The sequence below is a fragment of the Vanellus vanellus genome (assembly GCF_965231255.1).
Source record: "Vanellus vanellus genome assembly, chromosome: Z".
NCBI classification, from domain to species: domain Eukaryota; kingdom Metazoa; phylum Chordata; class Aves; order Charadriiformes; family Charadriidae; genus Vanellus; species Vanellus vanellus.
Genome location: NC_138908.1, coordinates 62,777,884 through 62,797,041, shown reverse-complemented (window position 1 = coordinate 62,797,041; position 19,158 = coordinate 62,777,884). Strand labels below are relative to the sequence as shown.

General features: G+C 40.0%; 1 protein-coding gene across 1 annotated transcript in view; it reads left to right on the top strand.

The window, feature by feature from the left end:
* The window catches only part of ARSB (arylsulfatase B), a gene marked incomplete at its 5' end in the record, with an annotated part of 67,546 nt that overhangs the window by 7,377 nt on the left and 41,011 nt on the right, over positions 1-19,158 (top strand). The gene's annotated exons all lie outside the window — the stretch shown is intronic.

The window sequence follows — 19,158 nt, the reverse complement described above, 5'->3', positions numbered from 1 at the left end:
TACTGAGAGCGATCGACTGAATTAATTTGTCCTGAGCTATAGATAGCTGTCTGATCAGTCTATAAATTGCCACGTGTTGCGTGAAGCACGAACAGCCAGACAGCAAGCAGTTTGAAGCCAAATCTCTTTATTTCCCTTACTTCCATGTAACATGTAATTTTTGTCTTGCTTGGATTATTTCACTGGCACCTTACTCCCATGAAGCAAAGGTCTGTTAATTAAAAAGCTTGGTATGTGATGGTTAGCCTTAGTCTAGGCTGCCAAATTACAGGCTGAGTTTTTATATGTACTATCAAGCTATCTGGTTTCTAGATTATTGGGATAATGCAAATAATACATTACAAAGCAGTCTCCTTTGTTTCCAAATTAGGAATGAAACAGAACCTTTTTGAAATACAGCTGCTTGGCTGGGTTTCAGGAACATAGTTGTTCTTGTTTGGCTGGGAGTGGGACGTGGCCTTTCAGTACTTAGAGTTGCTCTTTCGCTCAGGCATTACAGGTTAGGGCTGTCAAAATGGCAGATTAATTTTCAATGAATGCTTTAAAAAAACCCCGAACGAACAACAACAAATACCCAACCCCCCCCCCCCAAACCCCAGATTTTTATGAAAATGCAGTGATGTGTTTTGAGTTTAACAGCTGCTTCCTATAGCACTTGGAATCTTGGAATTTCTTTTTGTGTCCAAACCTGTTTGCCTTGTGGTGTTACGTTTGTGTCCAGGTTTTAGCTCTAACAGGATTCGATAACTCTTCTATGCCTGTTTCTGTTTACCATGTTTTCATATTTAGAACTGAAAATAAGCAAAGCCATATGGAAAATGATACCAATATTTATCCCATATGGAAAGAATCCAGTCTTTGCTGATGGGGTCCTGGTAGAGTTATTTCAGTAATGTTTGTTCAGTGTGTTGCGGAATAAAACTAAAGATATCTGAGTTGGAATTGCAGGGTATGACTGACTTAAAAAGGCAAAATTATTTTTTTGGATATAAAATATTTTTTTCCAAACAATGACAGTATGCCCTGCTTTTAACAGTAGTTATCTTGCCATCAGTTACAAGTATGTTTCAACAAGAGTCAAACAGTCAGGAGAATCCAGTGTCTGCCCTATCTAATGGGACTTATCTTGAGTTAATTGACATTTTAGACTGCCAGGAGTGGAATTTAGTATTATTGAAATGCAGGGAAATTTGGCCTAGATCAAGCAGGTCAGGGGGCAATGATTCGGTTTTTTTCAGTGTTCTTCCTTCACTTCAAACAACTGTTCTTTACAGGCATAATACATTGCATACTTTAAAGACCTAGTTTCCAAAAAACAAATGTCGAACATATTAAGCATAAAAAAAAGGCAAGCAAAAAAAAAGAAGCATGAAATCTATTCAGCTTTTCTGTATTATATTTATCACTTTTGCAGATGCTGTGTTTTAAAATTGGCATTAGAAAATGGTTGAAAAGAAACACGAGAGGGTCTGCAATTGAACGTCTTGTTCAGAGAGTTGTGCTGTGTGAGATGTCTCTGCACAGCTTTCAAGTCCTTTGTAAATGGGTGTCTTGGTGTGCACGGGTAGCTATAGTGCCGGTATATACTTATACTATGATATTACCTTCAGCTCTTGAGGGCATCCCTGCTCGAGGAATCTGTGCCCCCTCTCCCTGCCCCAGGTTCTCTCCTGGGACTGGGGGACCCTCCTCATGCTTGGTGTGGCAAGAGAGACACATTTTTCCCCTCTGATCACGAATTCTCTCCAGGAAAGTTCTTCCCGTGTTGTGAGGTCAAGAATCAATTTAAGGATTTAAATGAAAACTGCACGGGAGAATCCAGGGATGGATAAAGTGTACCCACAATTTTAATGAGCAATATGTATGTGTCTCCTCAGCGTATTAGTTAAAGATACAGAATCATAAAAGCACTCTGTTTTGTTATAAACCTGTGTGGTTTGATAACTGTAGTGCTGGAAACCTATAGAGGAAAAAGAAGACCATACTTTATGGTAGATTTTACTAGATTCATTACTATTCCCTGTTTAGTTGCAGCCAAAACTCACACTTGGATGTTTGCATCTCACTGCTTCAAAATTGCCCCCCAAAAAATAATTTACAAGTGATCATTTGCTATTCTGTGCTATAGCAAGTAGCATTGCCATATACAGTCTTCTGGTTGATTCCTTCACTGTGAAGTGCTGACCCCAAAATTAGAGATCTGGTTTTGGTGAGTGCTCATGGAAATACTCTAGAACATGATATAATCTTCGCTGTCATGGTAGATTTCTTTTTATTAAACTCTTTCGTGTTTCTTCCTATTTGTATATGTTATGGCTCAACCAGGATTGCCTTGAAAACATGCCACTTGGCAAATGGAAATACAGCGTATTTCAAAAGGGCCTTGTAAAATGTGTAGAAGAGCTCCAATTCCTCTTTAAAGTGGCCTGATGGAGACACTGGGCCAAAAATGAAGTAATCTGGTCATTAGCAAAGTCTGACTCCATCAGTATATCGTGTAAATCAGCATCTCTGGTGTCTTTTTGAACAGATACACAAGCTATTTCTACAGGTAAATAAGAAAAAGAGCAAAGGTGAGCTACTTCAACGGTATGTGGTATTATATTTGTGTATCAAGTAGTAGCTTGGAAAGTCTTGACTGGTGTGGAATAGAATTTGCTTTTATGGAGCACCTTTTATACTGCCGATACAAGTCAGTCTACATTAATGACATCAGTGGTGAACATGAAGTCATTGCCTGTTCAAGCAAAACAGCTAAAAATGTTGCAGCACTGTCTTGGGTACCCATGGCCTTTTATCCACTTGAAATAAAAAAGAATGAGACATAGGGTTTATTTTTCTTTTTAGGAAACATAAGAGACTATAACTACCAACTTTCCTAAAGAGGGCCTTGATTTAAAATAAATAAAGGTCATAAAAAACATTCAAGTGGTACAAATTTACCTCAGCACTATTAACACTGGCTTAGAGTCCAAATTTTGCCTCAAATATAGACCTATGATTTTAGGTAATACGTAGGCATTTGCTGTAAATGCCATGTGTTTATAGTTTCTGCAACTTGTTACAAGTAATTTTGGTGGAAACTTGCCAATATTAGAGCAAAGGAATCCAACCTCTAATTTCAGTTCTGTATTAAAGCTACTATCCTTCGCTTTAACTTTCCGCTTTTTAATATACTAAATAGTTTTGGAGCAAAACTCCTTACCGCTCTTCCTTCTAATTTGTCTGTTAATTCTTATATGTAGGTTAGCACTGTAGTGTCTGGTAGTTGCCGTAAGAGGGCTTTGAATAGCAAAATATGTGGAACTTTTCAAGCCTTGGTTTGTGTTGCTAAGAGGAAACCACATAAATCCTTTTCATAATGGAGCATGTGACAGTGATGACTGTTTTCACTCCAAAAGAGGGTCTTTTTATCATTTTAGAACTATGATTAATAAGAGCACAGATTTTTTTGGACACACTTACTGATGTTTATACAGTCTTTCTCTCACTCACCTAAATTCCCCCCCCCCCCCCCCCCCAGATTTTGTATTACTCTAACAAAGACTTTTTCTCAGTCTTTTTTTTTTTTTCTTTCTTCCATTCCAGCCAGCATATTGTGGCTTTTGTCTAATAAAATGTTGGGGGTTTTCTTGCTTATTTCCAGCTCCTACTTTGGTAGAAACCAGGGATCTGACTTTCACTGGTTCCCTAAGGGCAGTTTTTTCTCCTCTCCCTGATGTCTTTGTTCCTGAACGAACTCCTGCTCCTTCTCTTATGCTGGTAAGGAAGTTCTGAGAGAGTTTGAATTGCAGAGTGTCCAAGCTAACTGAAGGACAGATTGGTTAGAGCAGTTATTCTCTGGCTGTGGTGTCAGGCGTGCTAATTTTGAAGGCTGTGTTGTCAGATTATTTTTTTTTAGTAAACCTGCTCAATTATAGATCTGAAGACCTGCTTTAATTGGTCTTATTAGGAGGTTCGGAGAGGTTCGGTGCATTGCCAGGGAGGAAGATGCCTGGGCATCTGCTGCTTCCTAAGAGAAAATCAGCACAGGTGCCTTAGCTGCAAGCACCTTCAGTCAAACTAGTTATTGAAGTCCACATATTCCCAAATATTACTTTTCTATTTCTTGATTATTTAAGCTTGTTATTATACAGATTAAAAGTTGCGGCTGATCACTGTATTTGCATTGGTCGGAGTTGTTGCATGTCAATGATAAATAGTGGAAGGTGCCTGTAGGTGGTGTTATATATTCCGCTGTTGGCTTTTACTCTTTTTTTTTAGGCTTTTTCCACATTAAAGTACAGGTAGTAAGAATAATTTTTTTTTTTTTTTAAAAAGAATATATTCTCTGCCATATGGTGCAGATAATAGTAATGAGACACCTGGTCTGATTTGTAACTATATTATCAAAGGTGGAAATGTTATCTCATGATGGAAATTAATTTCAAAATGAAAACTGCGAAGCTGTTGATAGTCAAGATATTAATTATTTTTCCCCCTGTTTTAAAATCCTGTGATAACCCAAAATGTTTTATAGGAAATGTTTATTTATCTTCCCTTCCTTCTAGCGTTAACCCCTCCCCATCCACCCTGCTTTTTCCGTGCAAAACCTAACACTCCAAACCTGAGTTCCTGAACAGAGGGTGACCTTGTGACAGAGACACTCGCTTCTTTTTTCCCTTTGTGTTTAAAAATTCCAGCATAAGTGGAATCTTTACTTTTTCTTCCTGTTTTTAGCAAATGCCAGTGCTTAAAGTGAAGTTCACTTGTAAATGAAGCTGAGAAGTGAATTTTGCCCGGAGTTGCACGCTGACCATTTTTGCGTAAAGCTTTGACTTAAGCATGCTGATAGTTATCCGAGCAAATTTTTTCTCAGACTGAGATGAATGATGAAAACAACTCATTTTACATGTCAACAACATTTAATAGTTTCCCACAGCTCTCAAAAGGCTGTCTTAAACTGATTACTATTAAACTATACTAGTTTGTTCTCCATAATGGTGTTTAAGAAGCCATTATTCTTTGTGTCAGAATCTTCTACCCCCAAATCAGTGGTCAGGTTCAGTGCTCTGGCACTGGGACAAGTCCAAAGTTTTCTCGGTTATGTCTCATTTAACTTGCTTACTGCAGACATATGAACAGTTTGTGAGGTTATTTCCATTGTTTTTAGGTGCAAATTTCTCTCTTTGTTTCTCTTGTGTTTAGTGATGGTGAATGCTAGCGTAGACCTGACACAGCAGGGTATGTAACTACTGAGACCTGTTTAATTACTGAGACTGCTTACAATCAAAGCAGTCGCCTGAAACTGTCTGCACTAGGATTGCTCCTATCATGAAAGCTGTACTGGGACTTAAAAAAAAAAAAAGAGGGGGGGGAAAGAAGGATTCAATAGGATGAAAAAGGACATTGTTCACACAGCTTTTGTAGGGCTAAATTTGTAACTATTGGAATCTTGTGTACATCAAATGCATTTTTTTTCTATGAGATCAATTTTCTCTTTTTTTTTTCCCACTTTAGAAAAGTCAGAAGAATAATGAGACAGTTCTGGTGAGTTACAGAAAAACGTAGAGGTTGATTTATCTGAGCACAAGTCAGTAAAAGTTGCTCTGTAAATGCTCAGTAAAGTTGCTTAGCAAATGGTGCTCTGATGCAGGAGAGGTATTATGTTCCCTTGATGGAAAATAAAAGCCCTATGGGTGTATTTAAAGCACAACAAGAATTACATTAGCAGAATTTTATAGTAGAAGATGTAGTTTTCTGTTTCTATTGTCCCTCTAATGGAAAGGCTTTCAGTAGTTCTTCCATCAAACACACAAAAAATCAGTATTAAGCACTGAAAATATAATAATGCGTCAGCACTCCGAAGACACTTTTTTGAGTGGCTTTTCTGCTGCCTATATTGAACCTTCAAGGTTACTCTTTCCGCTGAGAGTATACAGCATCAGACTGAAGTACACAACAGATGTTTTTTCATCAGCTGATCTTAACCAAATGATTTTGGTTCGTTTCGTTGGAAATATATGTTTTGTATTAGCTATCAGAGGGAGCACGCTTGCATTTCTGTCGCACTTGCAGCATGATTGAAAAACACAGCAACAAATGGATCTTTCAGATGCAATATGGGGAAGCAGGGAAGAACTTGAGTTCAAATTAAGGGCAAAGTTATTCTCTAATTCACGCTGCGAGTCTGTTATCCGCAGTGTAGATCTCTGCTGTGTATTCCGTACTCTTTTTTTTTTTTTAATGAAACCTCAATGGGAGTTCCGCACTTGGAACACGTACAGAATAAGCATTATTCATGCTGTGAAGATCAGAGGGGAGAAATTTTCCCCAAATGTGATCCTTTACCGCTATTATCGACAGCACTCTCTGTTTAACTGTGAGTCACAACCACGAGCTTAAATCACACAAAGGAAGGGCTCTGAAGTCCTGTTCTGTGACCTAGACTTTCAGCAAGAATGTTGGAGGTCAAAAATGAGATGCATTTACAGAGCTGTGCATTGAAGCTGTCTGGTGCTTGCTCGTATTGTGTCTGGCACTAGTAAGTGCTATTTAATTCCCTTTCATATATATGAAATTCACCCAGAAAATTAAAAAAGGTTTGGGTTTTTTTTGTTTGTTTTTTTTTTTTTTTTTTAAAAAAAAGCAACAGCTTACTGCCTGCTTGTTTTGTTGATATTGGCAACTGATTGTAATGTTATATCCAAACTTCTGTGTATGAGAATTACACATGTAGACTTGTCTCCTGCTTATATCCATCACTTAATTTTTAAATAAGTACATATTAAATGGTACATAGTGGTATCATGTCTGCTGAATAACTGTGGGGGTTCTAAACTATCGTATCAGTGTTGCTTGTTGTTCCCCTTCTTTGCTTTTTATTACTATGAATTATGGACTGCCTCCATAATTTCACTACTGAAATTATTTGTAACAAATAAGTATCTGAAATAAAATCATACAAATCCCAGTTTTGCATTATGGAAAAGAGATGTCAGCAGTTCATGCAAATAAAACTGTTGGGATTTGGCTTTTCTGTAGTCTCCCCATCAGAAATTGGCAACAGCAAGAAAGGTATAGGGATACGTGTTTTGTCCCATCTTCTATCTTTTATCTTTGTCTGAGATTGTTTGCATGTTGCATGTTACTCCTTTTATTTATTTTTAGTTGAAAATTTCAGAAGTATGCTTTGTAGAAATATCATAGGTAGTGTGAGTCACTTCATTGACATGCTGTGTTTTCAACAATACCGAGACACTAACATTGTTAAATTGGCTTCTTAAACTCTGCAAGTTACACATGAAATAATTTCACAGTTAACTTTTAATATACTTTCCAGTTCTCCTTTGGCTGGATGGGCCCTCACACTGACCTCCATATGGTTCTGATTAAGTATAAGAGCATGATTGCTCATAAGGCCCCAGCCCTTCAAAGGAGCACTAGATATATAACATGTAACAAATGTTTACCGAATTAAACTGTGGATGAATTGGATATGCCATCTTATTTCTGCCATCTTTTTCTAGACTCGTTACACCCATTATTGTTTAGTAGCTGCGGATTAAAGGAACCTGTGCAGTCACTAGTATTCAAGGTTGTTTTTTAAAATGCAGTATTACAATATCAGAGATAAAAATAAAAAAACTCAGTATTGGAAAACAAAGTCAGAATTACACAAAGGAGAGTAAGCAGCAACGACTTCCATCATCCAGTTTAGTGGTTTAAACTGTTTTGGATCAGTGAGACAAATGTGGTTGAAAATCTGTGCTAAATCTGTTGTCCCTCTAATCCATCCTCTGATAAGGGAATTGTGCTGCCTGGCTGGTGGTGGCACAGTGGTAGGATAACTTTGGATGCTGTGAGATTCAGGATTAGAAGTGTGTTTCTGTTGTTGCCATTTGCAACTCATTGTAAAATCTCCTAATGCAGCAACACAACGAGAAAAGGGGGAAAAAGTCCCCAAACTATGTGAGTTTGAGTTCCTTTTTAAGCTTTCATCATTCGGAGCTCAGGTGTTGAAAACGTATCAGAAACTAGAGAAGAGGGAAGGAAGTTGCTCCTTCCTTATTTTACTGGGACCCGGTGGGTATGAGTTTCTGTCCATTTCCCTGATTGTCCATCTTAGGTATCCAAATGGTGAAATATCTTCCAAATTCTGTGGGAGACTGTCTTCTAATGCATCACTGCAGGTAATTTCAAAAAAGATTAGAAAAACTTTGAGTAAATAAGCTTTCTCTGGTTGTCCTCGCAACTCTTCCTTGCATGACTTCTAGTATTTCTTCCTTGTCCTATATGTTGTTTTAGGCTACTGCCATGAATTCACATATATATTGGGAATTGTTAAATTACCATGTACTATTAAAGGTACTAAATATTAAGATATAGCCAAATATATGCCATTTACTGGTCAACTATTTCCTTAACCGATATTAATGAAAGAGATAGCTACAACATCTCTTTTGTATATTGCCATTATTATTTTAGAACCTAAATTTTTCTACAGCCAACTCTTGAAAATTGAATAAGGAAGGAAAAGACAAATACTTCTTTTCTTATCCCTAGAAATCAGTCATCAGAGTGGATATATACTAAATCTGTTGCAAAGAGCGACATTTTATAATATCTGTTGCAAAAGATGAAATCTGATGCAAAAAGCAGTATTTTATAATATCTACTACTATGTTTTATTAGGATAGCTTGATTTTATAGAATCATAGAATTGTTTGGGTTGAAAGGACTTTTAAAGGTCCTCTAGTCCAATCTCCCCTGCAATGAGTAGGGACATCTTCAACTAAGATCAGGTTGCTCAGAGCCCCCTCCAACCTGACCTTGAATGCTTCCAGGGATGGGGCATCTACCACCTCTCTGGGCAACCTGGGCCAGTGACTCACCACCCACATCACAAAAAATTTATTCCTTATATCTAGTCTGAATCTGCCCACTTTTAGTTTAAAACCATTACCCCTTGTCCTATTGCCACAGCCCCTGCTAAAAATTCTGTCCCCATCTTTCTTGTAAGCCCCCTTTAAGTACTGAAAGGCCACAATTAGGTCTTCCCAGAGCCTTCTCTTCTCCAGGCCAAATAACCCCAACTCTCTCAGCCTGTCCTCACAGGAGAGGTGCTCCAGTCCTCTGATCATTTTTGTGGCCCTCCTCCGGACCCGCTCCAACAAGTCCATGTCTGTCTTGTACTGGGGACTCCAGAGCTGGACGCGGTACTCCAGGTTGGGTCCTCACCAGAGTGGAATAGAGGGGCAGAATCACCTCTCTCGACCTGCTGGCCATGCTTCTTTTGATGCAGCCCGGAATATGCTTGGCTTTCTGGGCTGTGAGCGCACGTTGCTGATGCATGTGCAGTTTTTCATCCACTGGTACCCCAAGTCCTTCTCGGCAGGGCTGCTCTCAATCCCTTCTTCCCCCAGACCGTATTGATACCGCAGCTTGCCCCGACACAGGTGCAGAACCCTGCACTTGGCCGTGTTGAACGTCATGAGGTTCATGTGGGTCCACTTCTTGAGCCTGTTGAGGTCCCTCTGGATGGCATGCCTTTCCTCAGGTGTGTCAACTGTACCACTCAGCTTGGTGTTACCTGCAAACTTGCTGAGGGTGCACTTGATCCCACCATCTATGTCACTGATGAAGATACTGAACAGTACTGATCCCAGTGCGGACCCCTGAGGGACACCAGTCATCACTGATGTCCATCTGGACATTGAACCGTTGACTAATACCTTCTGTATGCAACCATCCAACCAATTCCCCATCTACTGAGCAGTCCACCCATCAAATCCATTTTGAGAGAAGGATGTTGTGGGGAACTGTGTCAAAGGCCTTACAGAAGTCCAGACAGATGACATCCATTGCTCTTCCCTTGTCCACTGATGTTGTCACTCCATCATAGAAGGCCACTAGGTTGGTCAGGCAGGACTTGCCTTTGGTGAAGCAAAGCTTGAATCACCTCCCTGTCCTCCATGTGCCTCAGCATAGCTTCTAGGAGGATCTGTTCTGTGATCTTCCCAGGCACAGAGGTGAGGCTGAGAGGTTGGTAGTTCCCAGGGTCCTCCTTTCTACCCTTTTTAAAAGTAGGTGCAACATTTCCCTTTTTCCAGTCACTAGGGACTTCACCTGACTGCCATGACTTTTTAAATACCATGTAGAGTCGCTTGGCAACTACATCAGCCAGTTCCTTCAGGAGCGTGTGATGCATCTTGTCAGGTCCCATAGACTTCCGTATGTTCAGGTTCCTCAGGTGGTCACAAACCCGATCTTCTCTTATAGTGGGAAGGACTTTGCTCCCCCATTCTCTGCCTTGCGGTCCATCCACTCGAGAGATGTGAGAGAAGTTGCCAGTGAAGACTGAGGCAAAAAAGTTGTTGAGTATCTCAGCCTTCTCCTTGTCCATTGTTACCAGTTTGCCAGTCTTGCTCATTGGCGGGGTACGCTTTCTTTGACCTTCCTTTTCTGGGTGACATAGCTGTAGAAACCTTTCTTATTAAGTTCAGCTCCAGCTGCACCATGGCCTTCCTGACCCCATCCCTACACAACCAGGCAGCATCCCTACAGTCTTCCCGGGATACCTGTCCCTGCTTCCACTGCCTGTACATCTAATTCTTGCCATTTAGTTTGACCAGCAGGTCTTGACTCAGCCATGCTGGTCTCTTGCCCTCCTTCCCTGTTTCTTATGCCTGGAGATCGAGAGCTCTTGTGCTCTATGGAAAGTGTCCTTAAAGATCTGCCAGCTCTGTTCTGCTCCCATGTCCCTGAGAGCAGTTTCCCAGGGGTTCCTATTGACTAACTCCTTGAAGAGCCGGAAGTTTGCTTTCCTTAAAATTCAGGTTCCTGACTTTATTCTTCACCTGTCCCATGTCCCTCAGGATCGCAGACTCCACCAGTGCATTGTATTCTAGCAGATCATACAAAAACTCTGGTGGAAATACTTAGCTTTTTATAATTTTGAATTTCAGTATTTCTTTAAATAATTGTTTAATAGAACAAATGCAAATGGAATGAAGTTTGAAATTTTATATACATAAATTTTTAGATTTTCTTTGTATCTGATTAATAATGTTTGGAACAACACAGAACTGTCTCACACAAAGCTTTTGTATTTGTTTAGAAATACTGCTTCTCCAACAGAGTTACTTCGTCCCTTGCTTCTGTGAATCAATATAAAAACATAGGGAAAATCTATCATTGATTGACTTGAGAAAGAAACATGCGATATTATCTGGTTTGGGTTAAGAATTTGGAAGAAGGTGCAGGTGTTGTAAGATGGCCTTAGTCAAATAAGTAATGTCTGAAAAAGATTACTTGAATCCCTGCTGAGACATTCTGGATCTGTTTTCCTTTTATGCTGTTTCATTTTTTTCACACCTATATGTTCATATAAACTATGGTTTGGTTAGTACATCTGTTTCATATATTTATGATTATTCCAGAATTAAAGTATGCTCCAAATAAACACGTGAGTGAAGGCTAAAATCCACAGAAGAAACAGAGAACTTCCAAATAAAAGCTCCGCACAACTGTCCTTTGTATTCTTTCTCTCGTTTGCTGTTATGCCATGTTATTCCATGTTATTCGTATGCATAAAATATATCTGTATTTGTGGATGATTTCCCTTTATCGTGTGTTAAAAGTAAGATTTTCCCTCTCTGCCTTAACTCATGGGAGAGGAAAACCAGCAGAGAGTCAGAATATAGATGTGCTGAAGGCCAAGGAAGCCATACATTTTACAGATTTTTGACTTAAAAGAAAACCAACAAAGAAGCACTAAAGTCCATGTTAGTTATTCCAAATTACAATTAATTCATAGTAAGATATTGTATCAGTTAAAAAATGGTTGACTTTAAAAGTGGAAGGAAGGTTTTGTATCATAGGTTTGTGCTCTTGCCTATAGATTTTCCAGATCATCTGTTTCTCTAAAATTTAGAAGGCGTTTAAGCTTAGACGGGCCTAGTGTTGCCCATATCCTGTGCATGCAGACAAAAAAAATTTTTTTTGATGAAACATAGTTGGGAACCACAATGGAAGGTTTTAATATTGGAAAAAAAAATCTGTAAAATAACTAAGACTGGAAGATAGAAAGTGTCCGTCTTCGGAGCTACTAAAGTTGAGCAGCATGAGCTTGAAAGTGGGCATGTCGTGGATGTTAAGATTTGGCCATGGGTGAGTGTATCAGGTCATGTAAATGTCTGGTGTGAAACTGGCTTGGAGAGCTCTTACTGCAGTGTCTGTTCCAGGTTTCAGCTCTTTGTGCTAATGCTGGAACTAATAAGCTGATTTCCCCTCCTTTTGTAAGGATCCTTGTTTGTATTTTTCAGTTCCTTACAGCTCAGTCTTGATTTTTCGTCTGCTTTCTCTATACGTTTCTACTAATTGTCTTTATGCCCTTTGCAAATCTCTGCCTCTCTGGATACCTTCATATGTGTCTTATGACTGGAATATCTGCCTCTTAGGATATAGCATCTGTCTTTACATTTCTCTTTAAACAGAAAGAAATGCCCCCACTTTTTATCTGAACTTTGAGCTCTGCTGCCCTGTGGAATGCTGCCTGTGCCTGTTCTTAGGTTTGACCTCTAATTGCGTTTTCTCAAGTTAAAATACAGCCAGAACTTTGTGTACATTGAAGTGAGCTGACCCTGAATTCTGTATTAAGGTTCCAGAGTTCCTTGAACTTGGTTGGGAAGAAACAGAAAACTGCAGCAGTAATTTAACTTATATTTTAGAGTAAATGGCTTTAACCAACTACATATAAAATCAAATAATGCAGCAACTATACTGCATGTTTTTCGTTATTAACTTCTTGAATTATATACGATCTACATGTTTAGGCTATGCAAAAGGTTATTACTGGTCATAGCAGAGAACCGCATGTATTAGAGCACTGCACTGCTTCTGGTACCTGGCAAGAAGATATTTTATCAATTTAACAAAGAAATAGTTAGAATATGTTGATGTCTGACACTCAAAATTTAATGACAGTTTTAATAGTTACATCTCCTTAAGTCTGCTTTCTATTTGCACTACAGCATTGTAACACATTTCACAATCAAATAAGCATTTGTAACACGTGGATCTTAAGAATGACATCCTATGCATGCTTTTCTGTTGAGTCCAAATTTTTTCAATAGTATTCTTCCATTACTGTTCTCATGGGGGTAAAAAAGAAAAAAAGTGGCTTCGGTTACTTTTCTCATGAAAGTTGTACATGGTCTCAGTTTTGGCTGCAAATGGTGTGAATTCATATCTGCCTACTTGAATGTATCACGTGTTATGCTGCCATCAAGCTGTGTTCCAGTGATTTCAATGGACTGAAAAAGCAAACCCTTTGTTTAAAACTGTTTCATAAGTACATTTTACTGACCACAAATGGTTCACATTGACTAGGAGATATAAATTGCTGCTCGCCAACATTTACAGTTCATTAGAAATTCAAAGGTAGCAGAAAGAATGCAAAAAAAAAAAAAAAAAAGAAAGTAAAAATGCATGCCTCAGGAGGAAGAATAACTGTGTAGACAGTGATGGTGATGAGTGGGACTAAGGTTAGGGGCTTTTTCTGCCCACAGGTGCCTCCCCTTCACATACAGTTGCCCCTGGGGTCTCTCAGCTGTGGTCAGGGACTACGTGTGGCTTCCTGTGATTCTCTACCCAAGTGACCTTGGGTAGCTTGAACATTCTTAGTAGTAACAGTGTTTTGGGTTTATTAATCCAGATAATTTTGATGGAACTGTATTAAGGGTAAGCACGCCAGCCTTTTTAGGGACTGTTGACCTCTTGTGTGAGCTGATAGCTTTTGATTAGCTTAACTCTTTAAATTAGTTTAGTCAGACCAAAAGAGCACATCTTGCTGCAGCCTAAGGCAAATGAAGAGAGAGACTTTGGGAAAACATGGACCTGAAGACCTTGACTAATTTAATGGGTCACTTATTCTCTAATCCTGAGAGAGACTTGTAGTTGAATTTTTGAAGAGTTAGTAACTCCTTTCCCAAAGTGGGAGTAGGGGGAAGATGGGACTTCTGGACTTGCATATACAGGTCAGGTAGTGATTACCAAGGAGACCAGAAGTCCTTATGAGGAAGGTAAAACTGCAACTGTAATTGTGGAGGTTGGGGGAGCTCACCACACAGGATGCCACCATCCCCTCTTTTGTCATTCTTGTTTACAGTGACCCTGCCAGTTTGACTGAAACATTAGATGTTTGCTAGTGCAAGTTTGGACTGAGCAGGCAGAGGAGGGATCATGTGGCTGGCTTGGTCATTAATATGAAAGGGATGATAAATTCTGATCGTTGGTGGCAGGAGGGATGACAACTGATAGCAGACAGACTCCTTTTGCAAGCACAGGTTGAACCATAAAGTGGATGCGTTTTATGGCTTTAATATCACTACATTGGATAAGGAATTTGCAGAGAAAAGAAGGAAAGACATCTTCTAAAATTGAAGGGATTAAGTTATTTCTGAAGTATGGGTGTACTGGGAAACACTTGGCCATCCAGGGTGTCCTGGTTTGAGGTAAAACAGAACCAATCTTGTTCATTAACTTCGCTTCTTAGATGGGCCTCTTCAAACAACTGAAATTAACTGCATATTGTGCAGACAGTGTTCACTCTCTCAGAGTGATAAGACCAATGTTTATAGCTGATGCCCAGGCATGGCATGCAGAGAGGCTCCTGCTTATACTTATTGCTATCACACCCAAGGCCAACCAGCTTTGTTATGTGCCCCGTTGGAGGGTCGGAAGCGAAAAAGCATAGTGGGGTCCTACCTGCAGGGAGGAGCGGACAGGACAGGTGACCCAAAACTGACCAACAGGGTATTCCATCCCATCTGCCTCATGCTCAGTATAAAAGCTGAGGGATCAAAGGGTCACGGGCTCTTCCTTCAATGGCCGACGTCTGATGAAGACTCTGTTCATCTGCCTGTGATCCCGATCCTGAATCCAGATCCGGAATCCAGTTCCCATCTGTCACTGAGTCCAGCCTGGGACTGCCCCAGTGCCAGCCGGTGTCGTGATTGTCATCTCGGGAGCTTGATACGGTTTTGTATATATTTTTCACTGTTTTGTCTTATTTTATTATTACAATTTCATTAAAGTAGTTTAGTTTCTTCTAAACTCATAAGTCTCTTTTTCCTCCTCTGCCTCTCTCTTTGAAGAGGGGTAGGGGGGAGCATCTGTCAGTCCCATCTGGGGTCCCTCGGGTCCCCAGTGGTGGATTTGGCCTAAACCACGACACAGGGCTAAAGCTCTGTTTGTAGTGAAATGGCTGTCTTTGAGCAGAGGAATCTGTTAGTGCGTTACGGATTTTTCTGCATCTTCCCCAGTGTCAGGAATGGAACAGGAAACCAGTTAACCTGTAAAGGATAGAGTTTCCAGGATAAACTTTCTAAGGAATGATCATTAGGCACAAAAACATCAAAACCAAAATGCCCACCGAGAGCAAAATATGCAATTTGTCTGTTCCTTTGAAGTCTACAGTTGTTTCCATTGTGCATATGAACAGCTCCCCTTTGAAATCACTGAGAGTTATATGTGTATATGTGAGGACTGAATGTGGTCTGTAAAGCTAGATAGTTGCCAAGAGAGAGATTTCACAACTTCAGGATTCAGGAAATATGATCAAAAGTAGCAGAAAGTTCAAGGATGATGATGTTGGAGAAAAGTTGGATCTTGCCAAGAGGAAATTGCTGGTGACCTTACTGAACTACCATGGTGTCTTGCAGGCGTATTGCAGAGGTTCAAACACGGGAGCAATTAGAAGAGGGCATGTTTTGGCACGTAGCTGGGAAAAACATAAATCACAAAGTTGTAATAAAATAATCGTTATTAAATTAAAAATTTTGAGTTTAAGTGCTTCTTGTCACTCACTTGAATGTAGCGTTGATGTCACTACATTGAGGAGGAGGATAGGAATATTAGGCACACTGTAAACACTAGGTTTTTTTCTGTTTATTTGGAGAAAATAAGTTCAGTTTTAGCCAGCTTAACATCCTTTTTCTTAGGTCCAGCAATGTGTTATTTAGCCATTATTACCTGTCACCCAGCAAAGATGTTAAAGAAATAAATAACAAGTAAAAAATGACTCTGAAATGTTCATTCAGCAAGTATGTTCTCTGCTATTTCCCCATCCTGAAAAGATAATCCATTGCTGAAAAACATATTTATGAAAACTGGTTAAAAATGCTGCTTAGATCATTAAAGGGAAAGAAAACTATTTATGTAAACATCCATTTCTCCTCATTACCTATCTTTCCATGTCACCATGTTACCTTATCAAATAATCCCTTCCCTCTCCTGTAAGCTTGATTGCATTTAGCTACAGCTGAGGTAGTTTTTGGGAGAGTCTTGGACTCTGCTGAATGTAGCAATACAAGACTGATGCATTTCCCACCTTGTCCATGCATGCTGAATGAACTTAGGTGTTTCATTTCATTGTCATCCCTAGGAGAATGAAACAGCCTACAGGAGACAGGATAGTTGCAACATCACAAAGTAATTAACCTTCCCTCCCTGCTCCCCCAGCATTGTAAGACTAGTATTATAGAGAATATTCTTTTCTTTGCTCTTTCACTGATGTATTTCGTTTAGAGAATTGTCGGATGGAATTTCAGGTTTTGTGGTTTATGCGCTTGGTGTGAGAGTTAGCTTAGGGACAGATACTTCTTACTCAGGTGCGTGCTGCCCTTTTTTCAAATGTCCGGTGTGGTAAGTAATAACTGAAGAGTTTTGTTTCAGTTTTATGTCTTTCTGCCAGCAGACGTGTTTTTTTCTGCTAGTGAATTGAGCCAGTGTATTCTGGGTATAACCAGGGCCCCAAGTGATTAAAAACTTGAGTCACTCCTCTCAAACAAAAGTGATGTGAAAAACAGATGTAAATCTGTCCAATTGCCGGAATCAAGTCATAGTTTGCACTGTGTAAAGCCAATGCATGTGCCTACACTTAAGAAGAAGAAAAAAAGACATCTGGCTCATAGCAAATGAAATATGAGAGTCATGGACACACAAGAGGAGTTGGGCTACTGCTGGATGAGCAAGCATCAGCTGAAAGGCTCCTGACATGGAGTGGTGGCCCTGCCACTCCTGCTGTTAGGAACGGATTTTTTAATTCCCTGCAGTGAGGTTTTTGCTGCTCCTGGGCTGGTTGGGGAGTTTCGACATGGGGCAGTTTTCCCTGGCTGCAGGCGGTGTGGTTGGAAGGTACCCATTGGCACCACCTTCCTGTGCACAGGCTCCACTGGACTCTGCACAGCCCTCTTCTTCCTCCCCAGCTTTTCTCCCGAAACCTTTCCCAGCTGTATCCTGATGTGCTAAACTGCTTATATTAGTTCCAGAGTCCTCTGTTTATTGTGTGCCGGAGAAGTGACAGAAGGCAATCGGAGCAGTCCCCCCTCAAGTAAACACCAAGGAAGAGGAGGCATAGGGGGTTAGGATGGAAAACGTGGCTTCTGGGCACAACTCTGAGGCTTTAATGCCTGTATGTTAGATCGTTTGTCTCTGCTGTTTGCATGTAATTCTAAGTTTTGGCAGCTTCATATCCCTGGAAGTGGGGGGGTGGGTTGGTTTTTTGGTTTTGGGTCTTTTTTTTAAGAAAAAAAAAAGGTGTTAGGTCAAAGTAGTCATTTCGTCCCTCGTGCTCAAAAGGCAAAACTGGAGAAAAGTGAAGCAATGATCCCCCAAGGCCGGCAGCCTTCCCTGCAGGCCGTGCACACCTTGATGTTTCTGCTGCGTCTGAAGTCAGCGACATCTTTTCTTGTACACAACTCTGAGCAGCAGTAGATGTAAAACCAGTTTTCTGCTGGCTCCTGTCCTCACGTGTTGTAACTGGATCTTTTTTTTTTTTACCTTACAGCTGCAGCCTAAAGTACAAAACCAGCAGGCCTGAGGTCAGGTATTTTCCGTATATGTGGAAGTACAGATGCGTTAGTTTTGGCTGATGGCTGCTTATACCGGGTGTCCGTAAGCACCATAACAGTGGCCTGACTTCCTGCTTTTTTTCTTCCAAAAGCTGCTATAAATATGCCTCCTAATTAGATCCATAACGTTGTTGGGATAACAGCACTAGATTTGTTCTAAGAAAGTCACGCGGCTTCCAGAAGCAGAGGAAGAAACCCAAATGTATTCAAAATAAACTTCCGAATGCTTTTACTGAATAAAAACACCTAGATGTTGCCAGCTATCGGACAGTCTCTGCACTTAGAAAATGTAATGCTTGAAATTCAGTGCTTCCCAGAATACTTGCAGTCATTTGTCAGTCCTACACAGTTCTCCTTTCATTGAGTGTCTGTCTACCGTATGGACATATCTCTTCTGTTTGGTAGGGAGAGGGAGGGATGCACGTGGAATCTAAACATTCTTCCAAGTTACGTTGACAACGCGTATTTATTTTATATGGAAAGAGGGGGCGTATAGGAGGGACTCTGGTGTTCCTTTTGGCAAAGAGAAGCCACCTTACTTCCACTCTCATCTTCACAAAACAATTAATCTATTAATCAGAAGCAAGAAACTGGAACAAGCACCAGGAATTATTATTGATTGTATTTCCCCTTCAAATGTTTTGTGCACGTATTTCATAATAGATTACGTGTAGCTGATGTCAGCAGCCTTTATCTTCAGGGGTAGTGGGAGCTTAAAAGGTTCCTTTTTCTCATTATTTTCAAGATGCTTTAGTTAGCTTTAATTTGATAATGTACTGAAATGCCCAAATCTGCATTATAAAATAAAACAGGGTTGTTTTTTTTTTCTGGTCTGTACTCACTTTAGAAATACCGTGTGGCTTTAGACAAGCCTTTCAAACAGAGCTTGGCATGGTTTATGTATCAGACAGATGTGTGCTAGATCAGCTTACTGCAGGGGCCCATGAGGAGAAATTACAGGGTGTGGGAGTTTTCTCTTGCAGCTTCAGAAAAATTCACCAATTCAAAAACGTAGGGATCTTATGCACAGGTGGAAAACAGGAAAAAAAAAACCACCTGGGACATGCCAATGGTGGATTTGAAAACTACTATAGATACAGTAAGAGTATTTGGCAAGTAGTTTGTAACTGTTTTGAGGGAGAAAAGAACACTTAGGTGTTTGTAGCCAGGAGCCAGAAATGTTAGGCCAGATCTTTACAGATGCTAATGGTTGGTTAAAGTTATTAAGCACCAGTACATGATAAATGATTAGTGAATTGTGATA